The sequence below is a fragment of the Mesocricetus auratus genome, unplaced genomic scaffold (genome assembly GCF_017639785.1).
Source record: "Mesocricetus auratus isolate SY011 unplaced genomic scaffold, BCM_Maur_2.0 Super-Scaffold_100714, whole genome shotgun sequence".
NCBI classification, from domain to species: Eukaryota; Metazoa; Chordata; class Mammalia; order Rodentia; family Cricetidae; genus Mesocricetus; species Mesocricetus auratus.
The window spans coordinates 794,313-812,360 of NW_024429270.1; positions in this window are offsets into that span (position 1 = coordinate 794,313).

Consider the following 18,048-nt stretch of genomic DNA (forward strand, 5'->3'; position numbering starts at 1 on the left):
AGGTGGTGGACCAGCTTCTGGGCTTCCAGACTGGCAGGAAGGCAGGAGGGATAGTTTGGGGATGCCGCTCAGAGAAGGGGTCTGAGGAGGCACTCGGTGAAGGGCTGGCGTCGGGTGTGGGGTCAGGAAGGCCCCGGGCTGTTGGGCACTGTTATTTCATCAGGCGGGTGCCAGGGTGGGTGAGTGGCGGCTGTTGAAAAGAGAATTCCAGATAATGCGAAAGAATTTCACTTTTGAAGACATGTTTACACTAAAAAGTTAACTCATTTATCTGAAATTCAAATTCAGCCTCATGTCCCATATATCTATTTTTATTTTTGCTAAATCCAGCCCTAATTAAAAAGCATTGGCTCAGAAGTCTAGGGGCTCTTCATCTTTCAGAGCATCCCAACCAATGCCAGCTGAGCAGCCCCTCTGCCATCGAATGAGCCCACTCAGTGGGTTCTCCCACCAGCAGAGATCCCAAGGGCTCCACTGTGTCCCCAGTCCTGGCCCAGAGCCAGCGCTCCTCCGTGCAGGCCTCCGTAAGGCCTCCGTGCAGGCCTCCGTGCAGGCCTCCGTGCAGGCCTCCGTGCAGGCCTCTATGTGTCCCCAGAAGCCAGAGGGAACCTCTTGCCCTGCAACCTCGGCATGTTCTCTCCACAGCTGAAACCACCCCACACTCCCCTCCTCACTGCCAAACTACCAGTGGACCTTGGAAGTGTAGGGGGTCTGACCTGTGGCCTCTCTCCAGCCCAGTTTCCCTTCTGCAATCTTGCCGCACCAAACAGCTTTCATTTCCCCAGATAGCATCCTTCTTGTCTTTGGTCAGGTCTTTTTCTGAAACATTCTCCCCGAAGGCTTTTGTTTGTGGAATGATGGCTACGCATCCTTAGCATCTCAGCTTGGTCCATCCCTAGCCCCCTCCAGCCCCAGCAGAGAAGGCCCTGTCCTCCAGGCTGGAAGGAGCTTTTCTCTCTTCCACACTCCTTTCCCCCCACAGCAGAAGTTATTTCTCCGTCTTGTAATTAACTGTCCCTGTCTGGCTCAGCTGCCAGACGGAGAGTGTTGGGAGACAGGTGCTGCGTCTCATTTGCTCATTCATCCATCATATAATGGGTTAGCACTTATATTTTGGGCATTGCACTAGTTGCTAAGGATATATAAATGAACAAGTCATCACATTCTAGTGCGGGGGTAGCCCGCAAGTAGCAGTTTAGCAAATGGATATAAAATATGACAGCTGGTAGCACGCACTGTGAAGAAACATAAGGGAGAGTGAGAAGTGGGGGCTGAAACCCTGGTTTCATCAGATGGGTGCTGGGTGCTGGGCGTGGGGGTTCAGGAGAGGGCCAGTGAGTTGACCCGAACTGGTCATTTCTGTGCAGGGTTTCTTTCTTTCTTTTAATAATCTATTTTTTTTGTATTTTATGTACATTGGTGTTTTGTCTGCATGTATGTCTGTGTGAGGATGTTGGATCCCCTGGAACTGGAGTTACAGACAGTTGTGAGCTGCCATGTGGGTGCTGGGAATTGAACCAGGGTCTCCTAAAGAGCGGCCAGTGTTCTTAACTGCTGAACCATCTCTCCAGCCCCAAGGGGCGGGGTTTCTTAAAGCAATTCCATGTGGTAGTAGTGAGCTCTGGGGAACCTAGTGGTATGGAGGATGGGAAGTCACCTTTGAGATTAAGCTCCCAGGGAGCTGGGATGGTCCTGGGTTGGGAAACCCTCTGGAAGAGAGCAGTGGTCTCAACCTGGAGGAACAAGTCCCTAGGTTGGGTCAGGAGGAGTTGCAATGTACGATCAAGCAAAAAGGCTCCAAGTGCGTCTTCCTAAATCACAGGTGTGTGAGCCACGGTGAGGGGCAGGCCACAGAAAGGGAAGGAAGGGCACCAAGAGGCCACAGGGGATACTGACAGAAATACCAGCTGCCATGACAGGGTGTGCGCATCCGTGAGACAAATGATGGCGAGGGGAGAGGGAGAAGGGTGGGAGGAGACAGAGGAGGGGAAGTACCAACAGCAGCAATGCGAAACTTCTAGAAATGAAAATTCTAAAATCCAAAATTCAACAAACAACCCATGGAGAATGGAGGAGTGAGCTGGGAGATGTTTTTACGGCAACAGGGGCATGACACGAAATACGGGAAGAATGACAGAGGCACAGAGAGCAGAATCAGAAAATCTCACAAGGAACGAAGGGAACGGGACAGACACAGCAATTCCAGGTGTTCGGGAACAAGGCAAAGCAGACCCACGGGGAGCACGGCGCATCTCAAGCAGGACACGCGACAATGAAGCTGAGCTTTGCGCATCTGAAGAGGCTGAGGTGGAGTAAGGGAAGACAGCCACCGCAGCCGGGAGACTGCAAAGCCATCCCCGAGGGAGGGGAACAAGGAAAGTTTAGCTAGAATTGCCGGCTGCAAACAGCCCTTCCGTGAACTAAGACACAAAGGAAAATATGTTCTGTGTAACATTTAAACGTAAACAAAGGCTGAGGGCAATCTAAAGGGATTTCAGCAACAGTGTATCTCACAAGGAAAGTGACTCTAGAAGAGCACCCTGGGACACAATGGTGAGCATGGGAAACTGGGTGTAACAAGGCCAGTCGCAGTCACGTGCGTGAAATAGTGTCTTCATTTGTGATGCTGAAGACAGACAGACCTGAAATACCAGAGGACAGAACGGAAGTCAGGAGAGGGGAGAGTGCCGCAGTGGTCAGAGGCGCTTGTTAGGTTGTCAAGACATCGATGTTAGTGGTTTGTGTAGGATTTTAGTGTGTTCTCCCGGAGATCACATGACAGAAGCCTGGTCCCCAGTGTGGCAGATTCTGGCCGAAAGGGCTAGTGGAAGGAAATGTGGAGACCTGGCCTGACAGGGATTCATACAGTGTCTGTGGAGCCCTAATTGATTCCCAAGAGAGTGGATTATTTTGTCATTGTCATTGTCTCACCTAGCTCCTGCTGCACTCAAACTCACTAGGCTGGCTTCCTTCCTTCCTTCCTCCTTCCTCCCTCCCTTCCTTCCTTCCTCCTTCCTTCCTTCCTTCCTTCCTTCCTTCCTTCCTTCCTTCCTTCCTCCCCTCCTCCCTCCCTCCCTCTCTCCCTCTCTCCCTCCTTCCACCCTCTCTTTGAGACAGGGTTTCTCTGTGTAGCCCTGGCTATCCTGGAGCTCCATCTGTAGACCAGGCTGGCCTTGAACTCAGAGATCTGCCCACCTCTGCCTCTGTCGGTTGTGATTACAGACATAGACTACCCTGCCTGGCCTGGCCTTGAATTTCTGGTCCACATGCTACCGCCTCCAGTGCTAGGATCACAGGTAGCCAGGCATCAGCAAGTCCAAACAGGTTATTGTTCTCCAGCGAGTAAACTCTGATTCTCATCCTTTCCCGTCTTATCATGTGATCTCTTACAAGCACCTTCCTGTCACTGCCTCTCATCAGAGGCTAGATCAGCCCCCAAACTATGAGCTAAATCAATTGCTTTGTGCAAAACACCCAGACTTGTGTGTGTATTTTGTTATGACCATGTATAGTGAGCTAATACAACTACATGTTGTTGTTTAAATGTACGTGGCAAGACTTCAATTAAAATAAAACTGAAGGATATGCATTTCATTCTGGGGGAAGGAAAAAGTAGTATAGGAATATAAAATAAGTAATACTTAGTTGTTTTTTTTTAACTTCTTATTTCCTGTGTATGGGTATTTTGCCTGCATGTATGTCTGTGTACATCAGTGCTTAGTGCTCATAGAGGCCAGAAGAAGGCATCAGATTCCTCCTGGAACTGGAGTTACAGGTGGTTGTGAGCCACCATGTGGGTGCTGGAAATTGAACCCTGATCCTTTGCAGAGCAGCAAATGCTCTAAACCACTGAGCCATCTCTCCAGACAAAAGCTCAGTTTATTATTTATTTATTTATTATATGTAAAGTGTTCTGCCTGCATTGCAGAAGAGGGCACCAGCTCTCCTTACAGACAGTTGTGAGCCACCATGTAAGTGTTGGGAATTGAACTCAGGACCTCTGGAAGAGCAGCCAGTGCTCTTAACTTCTAAGCCATCTCTCCAGTCCCTCAGTTTATTTTTTTAAGGGAAGAAATAAAAAGAAAAAGTGTGACCAATAGAAAATATAGCAGTATAGTAAATACTCATTCAAATGTATCAATAATTATATTAAATATAAATGGGCTAAACTTAACTGTTAGAAGGTAAGTGATACTAAGATCAAATTCAGAAAGAAGACACATGGATACAGTGCTCCCAAGAAGCAAAAGGAAGTCAAGGCCACCAGAAGACACCATCCTACACAAACTGACAAAATCTGATACTATTAAATGTTGGCAAGGGTGTGGTAAGAGTAAGAGGGTAAGGGGCTCAGGCACTTTGTATGGACAGACATGTGACCATTCAAGGTCCCAGGCACTTTGTATAGACAGACATGTGACCATTCAAGGTCCAGGCCATCCACTGCTGCCCAGGAATGATGATGATGACAGTAGTTTATGAAACAGAGTGATGGGTGAGAAAGGGTCTTGTGGATGGAAGACAAGGGCTGTCCCCCAGATTCCATCTTGCCAGGACTGATGGGTGCAATTTGCATGGGTCTTTGGAGAGACTGTTCTTAGCCACCAAAAAGGAGCAGGGCTAATCATTCTTGCAGTCCATTGTGGACCACACTACCGGCTGTTCAGGTATAACATCCAAGAAAGATCCCTGATCAGGAGGTCACGCGACCAGCGGTGTTTGATATTTTCCTTTATCCTTTCCAGGCCAGACTGCTTTTATTGTTGAGACAAAGCAGAAACAACAAAGCAGGCTCAGCTTGGCACAGTGGTGGAGGCTGTAATCCCGGCGCTTAGGAGGCCGAGGCAGGAAGATCATAAATCCCAAGCTAGTCTGAGATACATAGTGAGACTAGGCCTCAAAACCCAACAAAACACAAGAGGGCAAAAACAAAGAAGAAAAACTAAAAAACCAAAAAAACAAAAACCACCAAAAATCCCTAAAATACCTCTGAAAAATTAAAAGCAGGTCTACATGGTGAGTTTCAGGACAGCCAGGGCTGCGTAGTAAGACCCTGTGTCAAAACAATCCTCACACAAAACTCCTCAGACAAACAATCAATGACCAAATGAAACCCAGACAGCCTTGCAGGTAGTAGAAGCAAATCGGCCCACTCATCGGCTCTACACCCTGGCACAAGCTCATGCTGGCTACTCTACTCCTGGGATCCCAGCAGGACGGACGCTCACGGTTCCGAGAAAGGTCCTAGCAGCATTGTCTGTGATTGCAGAATTGTGGGACACAGCCCACCTGCCTAGGAACGTCAAGCTGTGCCCGCCACACCGCGAAATGTCACGCACACGTGAAGGCTGGTCAGCACAGCTCCACGCACTGCAGGAACGGAGTCAACGCGCCAACAGTCCTGGAGAACACAGCCCAGTGCCCCTTAAGCCAGGACACCAGATTCACAGAAGCACACACAGCGTGCTAAGTGAGTTATATAAGCAAGACAGCAGTGGCCCAGCATTCTGGGAGACAGGGGAGACCCAGGAATTTACGGTCTATTTGAGGGTGGACACGGAGGCTGCCATTTTTCCTTTCCTTCTTCCTTTGTTTCCATGGTGCTTGGGATCCGAAGTGCAAGTACTAGATTCCCCAGCCCTTCACAGAGTTTTTGAGAGGTGGTGAGAGACAGCATGGAGTAGGAAATTGTTTTTTCTTTTAAAGGATTGTTATTAAATTTTTAACTTATGTAACTATTATGTGTTGGCCTGTGCATGTGAGTGCAGTTGCCTGTGGAGGCCAGAAGAGGGCATCACATCCTCCGGGTGTGGCGTTCCAGTGGTTATGAGCTGTCTGACATGTATGCTGGGAATGAAATTTAAGTCCCTTGAAAGAGCAACAGTCACTCTTAACTGCTGCCCTAGACATCTCTGCTTTTGAGAATCCAAGCTTTTCTTCCTCTGGGCTCTATTTTCTTCTTCCAAAGAAAGACTTTCTATTCATCAGATTGTCTATAAATATTTCATCAGCTCATTTGCTTTTCACAACAGACTTGTGAAATAAATCTGTATCAGCTAGCTCACCGGAGGAAACCAAAGCACACAGAGAGGCTTACCCCAGGCCACACCGTTTCTTACACTGATGTTGACTCTGCTTCCTTATTGGAATGGGGAGGGTGGGCGTTAGCCCCCAGGCAGCCCTCTCCATGGAGGTTGGTTACACCAGGATAACCAGAAGGTTCTTCTCAGTAATACTGCAGGACTCAGAAAGTGCAGGCATGGATCCCAGGCAGCCTGGGCTCAAATCTAGGCTGTCACCTGCCTGCCTTGGCACGCCTCTGAGCCTCTTGAGGACTCTCATATCTGCATCATTGAGGTTGTCCTGGTGATGCTTCGGGATGGTGTGAAAGACCAGAGAGAGAAAGGTGTGAGGCACCTATCCCACCTTGGGTTTGCTGTCTCGATTGCTGGGTACCTGTCTCTGACATCCCTGGCTCTCCTCAGGCACCTCCAAACCTTTTAGGCAAGAGCGGGTCTTTTGGGTTGTGATGGAGCAATGGGCCAGTGCCTCGTTTTCTGCAGCCGCAGTGCACTGCCTCAGAGCCTTTGGTGGCTCCTCCTCTTGGCACAGCATCAGTCTGCTCTGTAGCTCCATTACCAGCATCCCCCTGGCTGAGACTCCAGAAGCCAGGCTCTGGAGTGGCCATTCCCACAGTGACCACCAGGGGCCAGTGTTGGACATTTCTTCCTTTCTTGGTGTCCCCGCAGCTGAGGGACTGCAGCTTAGGGCAAATGAGAGGCACAACATTGCCATCTGCTGGCTGGGGGAGTCTCCAGCTAGAGTGCACTTATCTGGTTTGATCTAAGGAGGAAAAGTGGAGGGTGCATTTGTTCCCACACTTGCCCAGTGCTTTGTCTTCTCATGCATCCATGTGTCCATCCATCACTCCGCTATCCTCCATTCGCTCCACTGCCCACGCGTTTACCTATCCGCTCATTGTCTTCCCCTTGTTATCCAGCTACCCCCTCTCTCTCCTCCACCCGTCTGTCTGCCCTGACGACCGTCATCCTCCTGCCCACCGTGTGGCTTCATGCACACATCCGCCGACCCGTCACACACCTGTCCAGCTGCGGTCTCCGTCTCTCATAGAGACAGAGCCCTTGCTGAGCCAGGCCCTGTTCCGCCATGGAGTACCCATGAGGGGAGGAGTCTCGGAAGCCAGAGTGATAAGAGGGGTCAGATGGGTAGAGCTTGGGGGGGTGGGAGGAACTGAAGACCTCTGCCTAGGGTTACTCTGTGCCAAGGAGCACGTCCCAGGAGAGGAGGCAGTAGACCGGCTGCAGGGAGGGGTAACTGTCCTCGGTTGACCCTGAGCAGACAGGAGATGCTAGCGCTGCCCGGCCCCCAGCGTGCTGAGCTTGAGAGCAGCCGGCAGGCAGGGGTGGGGTCAAGGGATGTGTGGGGTGGCCCCCAACACTGACGGGGGCTCAGGGGGCGAGGCGAGCAGGTGGTGTGGGGGGTTCTTTTTCTTCCCGGTAAATAGCAACCTTACTCTAAGGTGTATATATTCTTCTCTCTATCTCTATCTCTGTCTGTCTGTCTGTCTGTCTGTCTGTCTGTCTATCTATCTATCCATCCATCTTCATTTGCTCCCTTCAGACCACCCTCTTCACTTGAGACCCTTTCTTCCCAACCAGAGAACTTCAGGAGCCCCCTGGCCAGCCAGAACAGTCCCCACCAAGGGCGTAGCCCATGCCTCTTGCTCTAGAGGGGTTTCCCCTTAGAGAACTTCATGACAATTATGCCCAGGGGCGGTGATGTAACAGGCACAGGGTTGGCCCCTGCTGGAAGCTCCGTTTTCACCCAGCCCCCGATGAGGCCTCCAGCGAGGTGGTTGACTGCTGACTTTATGTCTGTCCCCGAAAGAGCTGGGCCTGACTTAGCCCAGAGTTCCTGTGCCCTCAACCCTCTTGGTTACCACACAACTCAAGTGAGATCTCCATGGCTGGATGCTGGGTCACACTCCTGAAAGAGGCCAGGGAGAGGGTGTGGGGTGATTTGGACAAACAGGTTAGTTAGGCACACAGAAATGCCACCATTCCGGGTGCTTGCTCTCTGGGCTGACTCCAGGCAGACACAGGACAGGAGATGAATGTGAGCGCGGACGTGTCTCCTGCGAGGCTGTGCTGCTGGCTGAGACAGATATAAGGGCCGGGGTCGCTGAGATAAGCGATGGGGTGTGTGGAAACAATGACTACGCCATTTCTGGCATTTTAACATCGAGGCAACGACAAGCGGTCACAACAGCCAAAGAAACCAAAGGCTGAAGAGCAGAAGTCACACTTCCCTTTCACTCAGACTTGAGCCCTGTGATGCCCCAGCCCTTCTACGAGCGGCACCGAACCATTGGGCCCTGAGAATACTAGCCCGAGCTGTGCCTTGCGGGGTCCAGGCAGGAGGGACCTCGGAATGGCACCTTGGAGCTCAGCTACAGTCATCGTGCGGACAGGTTCTGGCAGAAGGCACTTGGCCACAACCTGGGTGGCAATTACAGTATCTGCACTGGACCTGCCAGACAGGGAACGACATCATGAATCCCAACTACTTGGAACCAGAGCCAAACAAATGCCATCAAAGAGCTTGGGGCAGAACATAGAGACATGGTCTCGGGATGGGACAGCCATTCCAGGAAGGGGTGGGGGGAGTGGGGTGAACTAGCAGGGTCCCACAGGCAAAGCTCTCGAGTAACACACTGGCAGGTGGGATGCAGGACTGGTTCTTCCTTGGAGGAATGGGGGTACCTTTGACTCTAACTGGCAAATGATAGCGATGGGGACTTGGCTCCTCAAGGAACTGTAAAAACCTGGCCTTTTGGTGGACACAGAAGGTCCCCAACTCTGCCTCTGCCTCCATAGCCTCCTGGTCACCAGATTGTCATTTGGGCTTCTTTAACATTTCGAATGGAGATGTTGTTATGGCTCAGCAGGTAAAGGTGCTCAATGTGTGAGAGCGGTCCTTGGAAGCCACACAAAGGTGGAACTGACTCCGACCCCCACACACATGCTGTGGCGCATCCCGACCACCCCCTCCCCATGCGCATCATGCGCGGAACACACAACATTAATAGAACAAATTTAAAGGTAACAGCAAAACACAGACCCCAGAGGCACCCACATGGGGAACCAACACATCTATGGATGCTTCAGCCAGTCTGTGGGAAAACACAGGCAAGTGATGGGACCTCCCACAACAGGCAAGGGGTTTGGTTGGAGATTGACAAGCAGAGGTACTGCTTGTTCCTGGAAGGGCCATTTCTATCTGGGTGAATGTCAACACCTCTCTGGTGTGATATCCACACCCATCACAGCGCTCATTATAGCTAGAACGGAAGGGCTGGGTAAACACACTCAGGACAGGAAGAAAAGAAATACAACTTCAAGAACCCCAAATGGCCCAACGTTTCTGCCTTTTCTGTAGGAATGAACATTTGAGAATGAGAAAATATTTTATTTAAGCATTTGATGGGGAGAACACTTTAGCTGTTAATGTTGAGTCACATAGAAACTGAATCTCTAAGGGCTAGAGAAATGGTTCTGTGGTGAAGCGTGTTTGCTGTTCTTCCAGAAGATCTGAGTTTAGTTTCTCATATCCATGTTAGGCAGCTCACAAGTGCCCATAACTCCAGCTCTCAGGGGTCTGATGCCCTCTTCTGGTTTCTGTGGCATGCACATTCCTACAGACACACATGCACATAAAACAAACCAAAAACCAAATACCTAAATCTAAAGGAAGAAAAAATAAACAAGAAGATGGATCTGCTTAAAATTGCGCCTCCCATCAAGTTTTGTGTCCTAAGTTCGTTGTGTGACTTATGCCCCTGAGTGGACATGACTGCTACATTTGAAGGTTCTACTCAGGCATGCTCTGATCTTAGCTTGTCCCTCACACTATGCTGTCCCCAAGGAGTACAGCGTCCCATGACAGCCCGTTCTGAAAAGATGCCACCAAGGGTCCTCACTGTCTCGGCTGCAGTGGAAGATTGAGTTTATGGTCCCGCCACCAAGGGTCCTCACTGTCTCGGCTGCAGTGGAAGATTGAGTTTATGGTCCCTAGGTTCCAGTTCAGGCTGGCCTTGAACTTACTATAAAGCTGAGGCAGGCTTTGAACTCATCCTCCAGCCTCCATCTCTGAAATGTTAGGATTACAGGCGTGCCCTACTACACTCTATTTATTCGTTTTTCATTTTTTGTGGTGTTTTTGTTTATTTGTTTGCTTTGTTTACTTGTTTGGCTTTCTAGGACAAGGTTCCTCTGTGTAGCCCTGACAGTCCTGGAACTCACTCTGTAAACCAGGCTGGCCTCGAACTCATCTACCTGCCTCTGCCTCCCAAGTGCTGGGAGTTGTTGGAGAATATTCAGGGTGTATATACAGTTTAACAAAACCAACCAGCAAACCACATGGCAGCCCCACCCTAGTGAAGAGAGACAGCTTGGGTACCACCCCAGCAGACTCTGTCCTCCTACCATGATGTCCTTGCCCCAGAGTGGAGACTGCCCTGGCCTTCAGGAAAGTCCCCTTGGTTTTATCTTAACTTCCCCACCTGTGTCTACATTCCTAAACCATGTAGTATGGTTTGCTTGCCGGAGAAGTCTCCTTTTCTCCCCCTCCTTCTCTCTCCCCCTCTCTCCCCCTCCCCCTCCCCCCTTTCCTACTTCACTAGGACTGAACTTTAGGGCCTTTGACACCCTAGGGATTGCTTCCACTTGGCTCTACCCCCGTCCTCTCTAGAAAGTTTTTTGTTTTGAGTTTCTCTCTTTGCAGGTGCATCGAATTGACATCCAAGATTAGCCACCACACAGACAGACAGATAGACACATTAAAAAACATGGCAAAGCCAGGGTGTGGTGGCACACACCTCTAATCTCAGCACTCCGGAGGCAGAGGCAGGGGGATCTCTGAGTTCAAGGTCAGTCTGGTTTACAGAGTTCTAGGATAGCCAAGGCTACACAGAAAACTGTCTCAAAAAAAGAAACAAAAACATGACAAATGTTCTGTATGTAGGTTCTTTGTTTTTTTTTTATGTACCCAGTGTGTTCTAATGAGTGATGAAGCTGATTTTATCATCCCAGATTTTGATTGTTTTGTTTTCCCTTCCTTACTGCCCAGGTTAGACCTCAGAATAGCACCATGTGTGCATGTATGTGCATGCATGCTTGCACACATGTGTTTGTATGTGTTTGTGTGTATGCATGTTGGTGCTGGGGACCAAACCCAGGGCCTTGTCATGCTAGGCAAGCTTTCTACCACGCAGCTACGCCCCCAGCTCCTGGGACGTGTGACTGCTGTGGTGACAGCACTCTTTCTTATCTCACTGCTGACCTCAAGGGAAAGCTCTTGACAGTGTTACCTGAAAGTATAATGTTTGATGAGGTGGTTTGGTTTTTTGTTTTCATTAAAAAATCACATTTAGGAAGTTCCCTTCTGTTTCTGATCTGCTGAGGTTTTTTGGTTTTTCAATCTTGAATGGGTTGAGTATGATAGTAAATAACGCCGGCACTTGAGAAGCAGCCACAGAGCTGTGAGTTAGTGAGCCTAGTCTAGGAAACAAACAGCATGAATAGATGTTAAATTCCAACCCACACTTCTCTTGGATATAGTGTAATGATTACTTTGTCACTTTGATCTGTCCCTGCCATGGCCACAGTCATTTTCCTATCTTACCTTGAGAGGATGGAACTTGGTCAGACACCGTGTTTTCATTGGGACCTAGAGTTAGCTTACTACTATTTTGTTACGAACTTTTGCATCAGAGGGTGAAGGAGGGAGAAAGGGAACACTAATTTTTTTCTGTTTCTTGTTGAATTTGAGGGTCTAGATTATATTTACCCCAGAAAAAGATTCTGAATCTTCACAAGAGTTTGGAGCAACTTGGAGCTGTTAGTTCTCCGGAGAATGTGGGGTAGAATTTGCCCCTGAGGTGGCCCACACGTGACTTTGCATTGTGGGAAGATTTGTGAATCCAGCTACAAGGTCTTCAGTGTATAGGACTTTTCAGGTTCTCTATCTCTTCTTTAAACGTTTTTGTTGACATTGTACTTACTTATTTTGTGTCATGTGTGTTTGTGTACAGGCGTGGGCCCTGGTATGCATGTGGAGGTTGGAGGACAACTTCCGGGAGTTGGTTCTCTTCCACCACGTGGGCTCCAGGGACTAAACTGGGGCTGTCACGCTTAGTGGCAAGCACCCTCACCTGCTGAGATGTCTCCCCCCCAGTTATTTTAAATTTATTTCTAACTTGATGACCTCGTACCAGAGGAACAGTATAGATAACTGAAGTCCTTGGCAATCTATTGCGATTTGCTTTATAACAAAGAATATGAGCCATGCTTGTAATGTGCTGGGAGTGCTTAAAAAGTTACATCTTCAAATTGTGCCCTCTGATTTGTATTGCTCGTTCAATCTTTATTGGCTGCTCCAATTCTTCTATAGCACTTTGTATTCTTTCTAACAAATTTAAAAGGTGTCTTAAAATCTATCATATCTAGTGGTTTTGCCACAGTCCTTTATACATTTCAGGCTCATGATAAAACTGTAATATTGCCCTGTCCTTTTAGTAAAACTAACTTTTACTATCATCTTTTTTAATGATTCATTTATCTGCATTGGTGTTTGCCTGCATGTGTGTCTGTATAACGGTGCTGGATCCCTGGAACTGGGATTACAGATGGTTGTGAGCTGCCACATGGGTGCTGGGAATTGAACCCAGGTCCTCTGAAAGAGCAGCCAGTGCTCTTAGCCATTGAGTCATCTCTCCAGCTCCCTTTTCTTATCGTCTTTACCTCTAGTAATGTTTTTTGCCTAATGTTTCCTCTCAATAGAAATACCTATATCAGCTTTCTTTGTGAAGGTTGATTTATTCGCTTTTTATTTATGTGTATGTGTGTGGATGCTGGTGCCCACAGAGGCCAGAGGAAGGCCGTCAGATCCCCTGGAGCTGGAGTTGTAAGATGCTGGGAACCCAACTCGAGCTGTCTGGAAGGTCTGCAAGGGCTCTTAACCACTGAGCCATTTCTCCAGCCTAGCTTTCCTTTTCTTTTCAAGTATTTCTGTCTTCTAGCTTTAAATCCCTTGTCTCTCTTTATGTTTTAGAACTCCCTGTCTCCTTTTGTATTCGTCTCCATCCAGTCAGAAATAAGTTTTCTTCAATTGGAGCACTAGGTTCGTTTATATTTCATATAAACATAAGTGTACTATACACTTACTGTGAATATTTAAGATTAACACTGTTACCTTAAGTTGTGTTATGACTCTCACTCATCCTATTCTTTTCCTTTTCTTGGCCTCTAAACATTATTTGTGTGTATTTTGTCATTGTATTTGCTTTTTGAATCTGGAACGACAGCTCTATTTCTAGTCCTTTACTGTAACCTTTTCTGTGTAAAGTGCTACATGATAAACATCCCGGCTCTCCTGGCTCATGGGGTGCCCTCAGGTGGAGGGTCTGCTTTACAGCTTCTCTCCCTTGCTGGCCCTGGGCTTGATGCCTGTCTTGCTCGTCTAATAAATGCCCGAACCTAGCCCGTGTGTGCATCTGTGGGTGTCCTTGGCACCAAAGGGGCTTCAGTGGCTTTGCTAAGGTCCCTCGACAGACTCGGCGTTTGGGTTCTCCAAACCCTTCAGCATCGTTTCTAAGTCCATAGAAAGAGGAGGATCTCCATTTCCAGAATGGAGATCTCACAGTTAGCTTTACATTCCTGGAGCTTGAGGCTCCAGAGGGACCCATTCGTTAAGTGGTCATCTTGTGTTTGCACTCCTTCAGGGACAATCATGTCAGTGTAGCACTGTTCTCTAGCTACGCCGAGCCAGTAGCTTGCTGCCCCATTTCTGTTGGGGAATATTATTTTAAGGTGTGCAACTTTTGTTTATGCTGCGTTTGTTTAACTCTGTGAAGTTGTGTTACCGTGCCTGTCTAAAACACGTGGCGGTCCTAATAAAGAGCTGAACGACCAATAGCGAGACAGGAGCGAGGATTAGGTGGGGCTGGAAGGCAGAGAGTAGGAGAACCAAGGAAATCGCAGCTAGAGAACAAAGAGAGGAGGATGTCAGGGGACAGGCGCCCAGCCAGCCACAGAGAAGGAAGGAAAGGTAGATGGGCTAATGGGCTAATTAACTTAAGAAAAGCTGACTAGAGACAAGCCACGCTAAGGCCGGACATTCATAACTAATCATAGGCCTCTGTGCGTGAGTTACTTGGGGGATGGGTGGTGGGGCCCTCAAAAAGCCAAAAGAGTAAATAATAAAAAGAAAATATCAATATAATGGTGACCAATGTGGGGTACCAATTTGTTGTTTTTCCTTTTTAACTGTTGTTGCTTTTTAAGCTATGGCTAACCTATTCAGCAACTGCCACTCCGCTGGTACCAAGAGCCAAAGCCTGAGGGAATTCTGTTCCTTCAGGCACCAGACTTTGCAAAACTACTAAGAAAACTTATCTAAATCTCTGTCCTGCTAAGGAACTCAAGGTTCAAAGGTTGGGGTAGAACCCTGCTTCCCAGAGAGGCTGAATAGCAAGCAGCTCCCCTCTTCACATCTCCCGTGAAGTCCTCGTGAAGTCCTCATGCTTTTCTCGCCCCTCCTTATAAACCCTTCTCCACCTGGCTCCACCCTACAACTTCCTGTCAGCTAATTGCTGACCCAGCCTCTTGACCACGGATGAACTTTACTTAATCAAACAGTTTTGCATCACTAAACAAATGTTCCAGAGCATAAACAAAAGCCCCTGGAAACAATGTTCTACAGCACAATTCCATGTGCCATGGCCAGCACACTGTGCTTCCTGAGATGGTGTGAATGGAAGTGAGTTAACACAGATGTACGTTTGCATGGATGTGGGTTAGCATGGACGTGAGTTTGCATAGATGTGAGTGTGCATGGACGTGGGTTTACGTGGATGTGGGTTTGCGCGGACGTGAGTTTGCATGGACGTGAGTTTGCATGGACGTGAGTTTGCATAGATGTGAGTTTGCATAGATGTGAATTTGCACGGCAAGCGGGAAGCTAAGGAGGCTCCTGGGGAAGCGGGAAGTGGACCACATATCCCGGTGACCACTTGTCCCCAGACAGTTGCTCTGACGCCCCTCCTGCCTCCTCTCCCCTGGTTTATGAATTGAGAGTAGTGTGCTGATAGGCTCTGAGTCTGAACTTAGAAGTCAGGTTGGTCTGGTGGGGATCTCAGCTTTCCTGCTTGCTAGTGGCATGACCTGGGTGGGGCCTTCCATGCTGCTTTGTCTAGATCAGCAACAAGGAGACAATCACAGCAGGAACTAGCTCAGGAACGTGAAAGAAGACATGTAAGGAGGCGCTGCTTTGGAGTCAGTTATAAAACATGTATTGAAAAGAAGTTTTGCAGGCTGGAGAGATGGCTCAGTGGTTAAGAGCACTGGCCGCTCTTCCAGAGGTCCTGGGTTCAGTTCCGAGCTACCACACAGTGGCTAGCAACCACCTATAATGGGATCTGATGCCCTCGTTTGGCATGCAGGCATACACGCAGACAGAACACTCATGGCTAGATCGATCAATGAACCGATCAATCAATCAGCTGGAACTGGGTTGTGTTCCCATCACTCATGCTGTTTTCACCTCGCAAGCTTCATCTGAAAGATAGGAAACTGAGATCCAGAGAGGCATGGATTCAGCTAAGCCCCACCCCCCAGCAGAAATCAGGGAAGTGAGAGTCCAGGGTTTTAGTTCTGTTTCCACAATGCTGTGCAGCTGTGACCTAGTCTATACTCACCCGGGTCTTTGTTTCCCTACTGATCAACCAAGAGGAAGGGCTGGTCATCCTCCTGCAGCTTCTAGCTCCATCTAACCCCTGGAGTCTGTGAGGGGCCGAGGGGTGGGGGGGGTTAGTGGTATCATGGTTATACCAGGGTAACCCTAAAACATTGCAGGGCTGTGGCATGTGCAGTGGACAAATCTTGAGGAGACCCAGCCTCAGCTAAGCAGCACCCACAGTATAGATGCTACCAGCTTACGTGGGAGCTTCTCAACAGGGAGTGGACCTGGCACCTTCAGACCCAGTGCTCTGTGGGAGCTGGGCAGCCTCTGGCAGGCACACCTCCCTCTCTGGGTTTCTGGGCTCTTCCAGGTCGTGAGTTCATTAGGACACTGGGAACCGGCCTCTAGCTGGGCCTCCCACCAGCCTCTGCCCTCCCTAGGCTCAGGCTCTGTTCAGGGAAATGTGCCTGAGGAAGTGGAGATAACTCTCAAGAGCCCCATCGGGTGAGATGCAGCAGTCCTTTGAGACTGGTCCTGGTCTCCACTCCCCCTCCCATTCGGGGATGGAGATGAAGACATATTGAGTATGGGTCCTCGGGACAAGGGTTCCCTAGCTTTCCAGCTATCTGATCTCTCTGGGCCTCATACTGTCAGACTCATGCCCTTTCCCAGCACTGGTAGCCATGGGCTTCCTGGAGGTCATTCACCCACAGTTTGGCCCAGGATCTGTGCTTAGCAAGGCAAAAGTAACCTCTCCTCACCATGACTCTACCAGACTGAACGAGAGGGCTTTGACTTGGGAGCTCTGGAGTAGGCTCCAGGGCCTTCTCAGACAGGAGCTTCTTCTACGTACCCAGAGCCTGCCCTGCCCCCAGACCAAGGGTCAAATTGATTATGTAGGGTTCCCAGGCTATAGGCAGGTAATTGCTTTATTAGTAAAACACAAAGACTTTAATGAGCAATTAACTAGTAAGTGGTAATTGCTAGGACCACTCATTACTCTCAGTGGGACCAATCTTATTAACAACCTAAGGAAGGCTGATGTCCTGGGTTTGCTTCCCTCAAGAGCCTACGGGAGGCAAAAGGCAAAGGACTGTCTTTCTAGAAGGCTTTCTGGAGACCAGGCAGTGTGCTCCATAAACCTGCCTCTCCTGTCTGTTTAGAAAGGCACTATTCCTGTGCCCATTGTCCAGACGAAGGACTGAATCTCAGAGTGTTTATCCCCTTCTCCAGGGCCACACAACCTAGTGGAACTAGGAACTAATGGTTCCTAGTCCATCTCATTCCAAAGTTATCCCCCTCTTATTGAGACAAAGTCCTGTATATACTCAAACTTTCTGTGTTGCTAAGTCTGATCTGAAAACTGTGGTCCTCCTGCCTCCAACTCCTGTGGGATGGGATGACATATACGTGCCACTGAGTCAAGTGATGCTTTTTCCTTGAGGTCTCTCAGGTCCCTTCTCTTTTCTTTTATGGCTGGACGTTAAGGAGATATTTCCCAGCTCTCCATGGCTTTGCAGGCAATAGGTATGGAGACTCAATTCTGTTCCTGCTAAGATCCCATTTTCAGCCACAAAAGAAGCCCTCGGGACTTCAGACCCACGAGGCAGTCCTATCCCCTTGGCCCTCTTCTGCCCCTTAGCTACCAGCTTCCACCCACAATTTCCAGATCCTTCTCTGGCTGCCCATTTCTCTCTCCCAGAGCAGGGTACTGAGCCACACTCATGAGATTAACTTAATGTTTAGAAGAATTATTTTAACTGTGTAGGTGTTTTGCTTGCATGTATATCTGTGTACCACATGAGTGGCTAGTGCCTGCAGAGGAGGGAAGAGGGCATTGGGTCCCCAGGAACTGGAGTGACAGATGACTGTGGGTTTTGGGAATCAGACTCAGATCCTCTGGAAGAGCAGCCAGTGCTCTTAACCACTGAGCCGCCTCTCAAGTCCCGAGAATAATTTTAAAGATATGTTTTTATCATTTTAATGTGTGTGTGTGTGTGTGTGTGTGTGTGTGTGTGTGCAGGTGTTCTCAGAGGCCAGAAGAGGGTGTGGGATCCCAGAAGGTTGTGAGTTGTCCAGTCAAAGTGCTGGGAACTGAACTCTGGCCCTGTGCAAGAGTAGTACCCACTCTTAACAGATGAGCCATCTCTCCAGTCAGACCACTCACTTAAAAACATTTTTAAACTGGGCAGTGTTAGTACACGTCTTTAATCTTAGAACTTGGAAGGCAGACAAACTCTGAGAGTTTGAAGCCAGCCTGGTCTGCAGATTGAGTTCCAGGACAGCCAG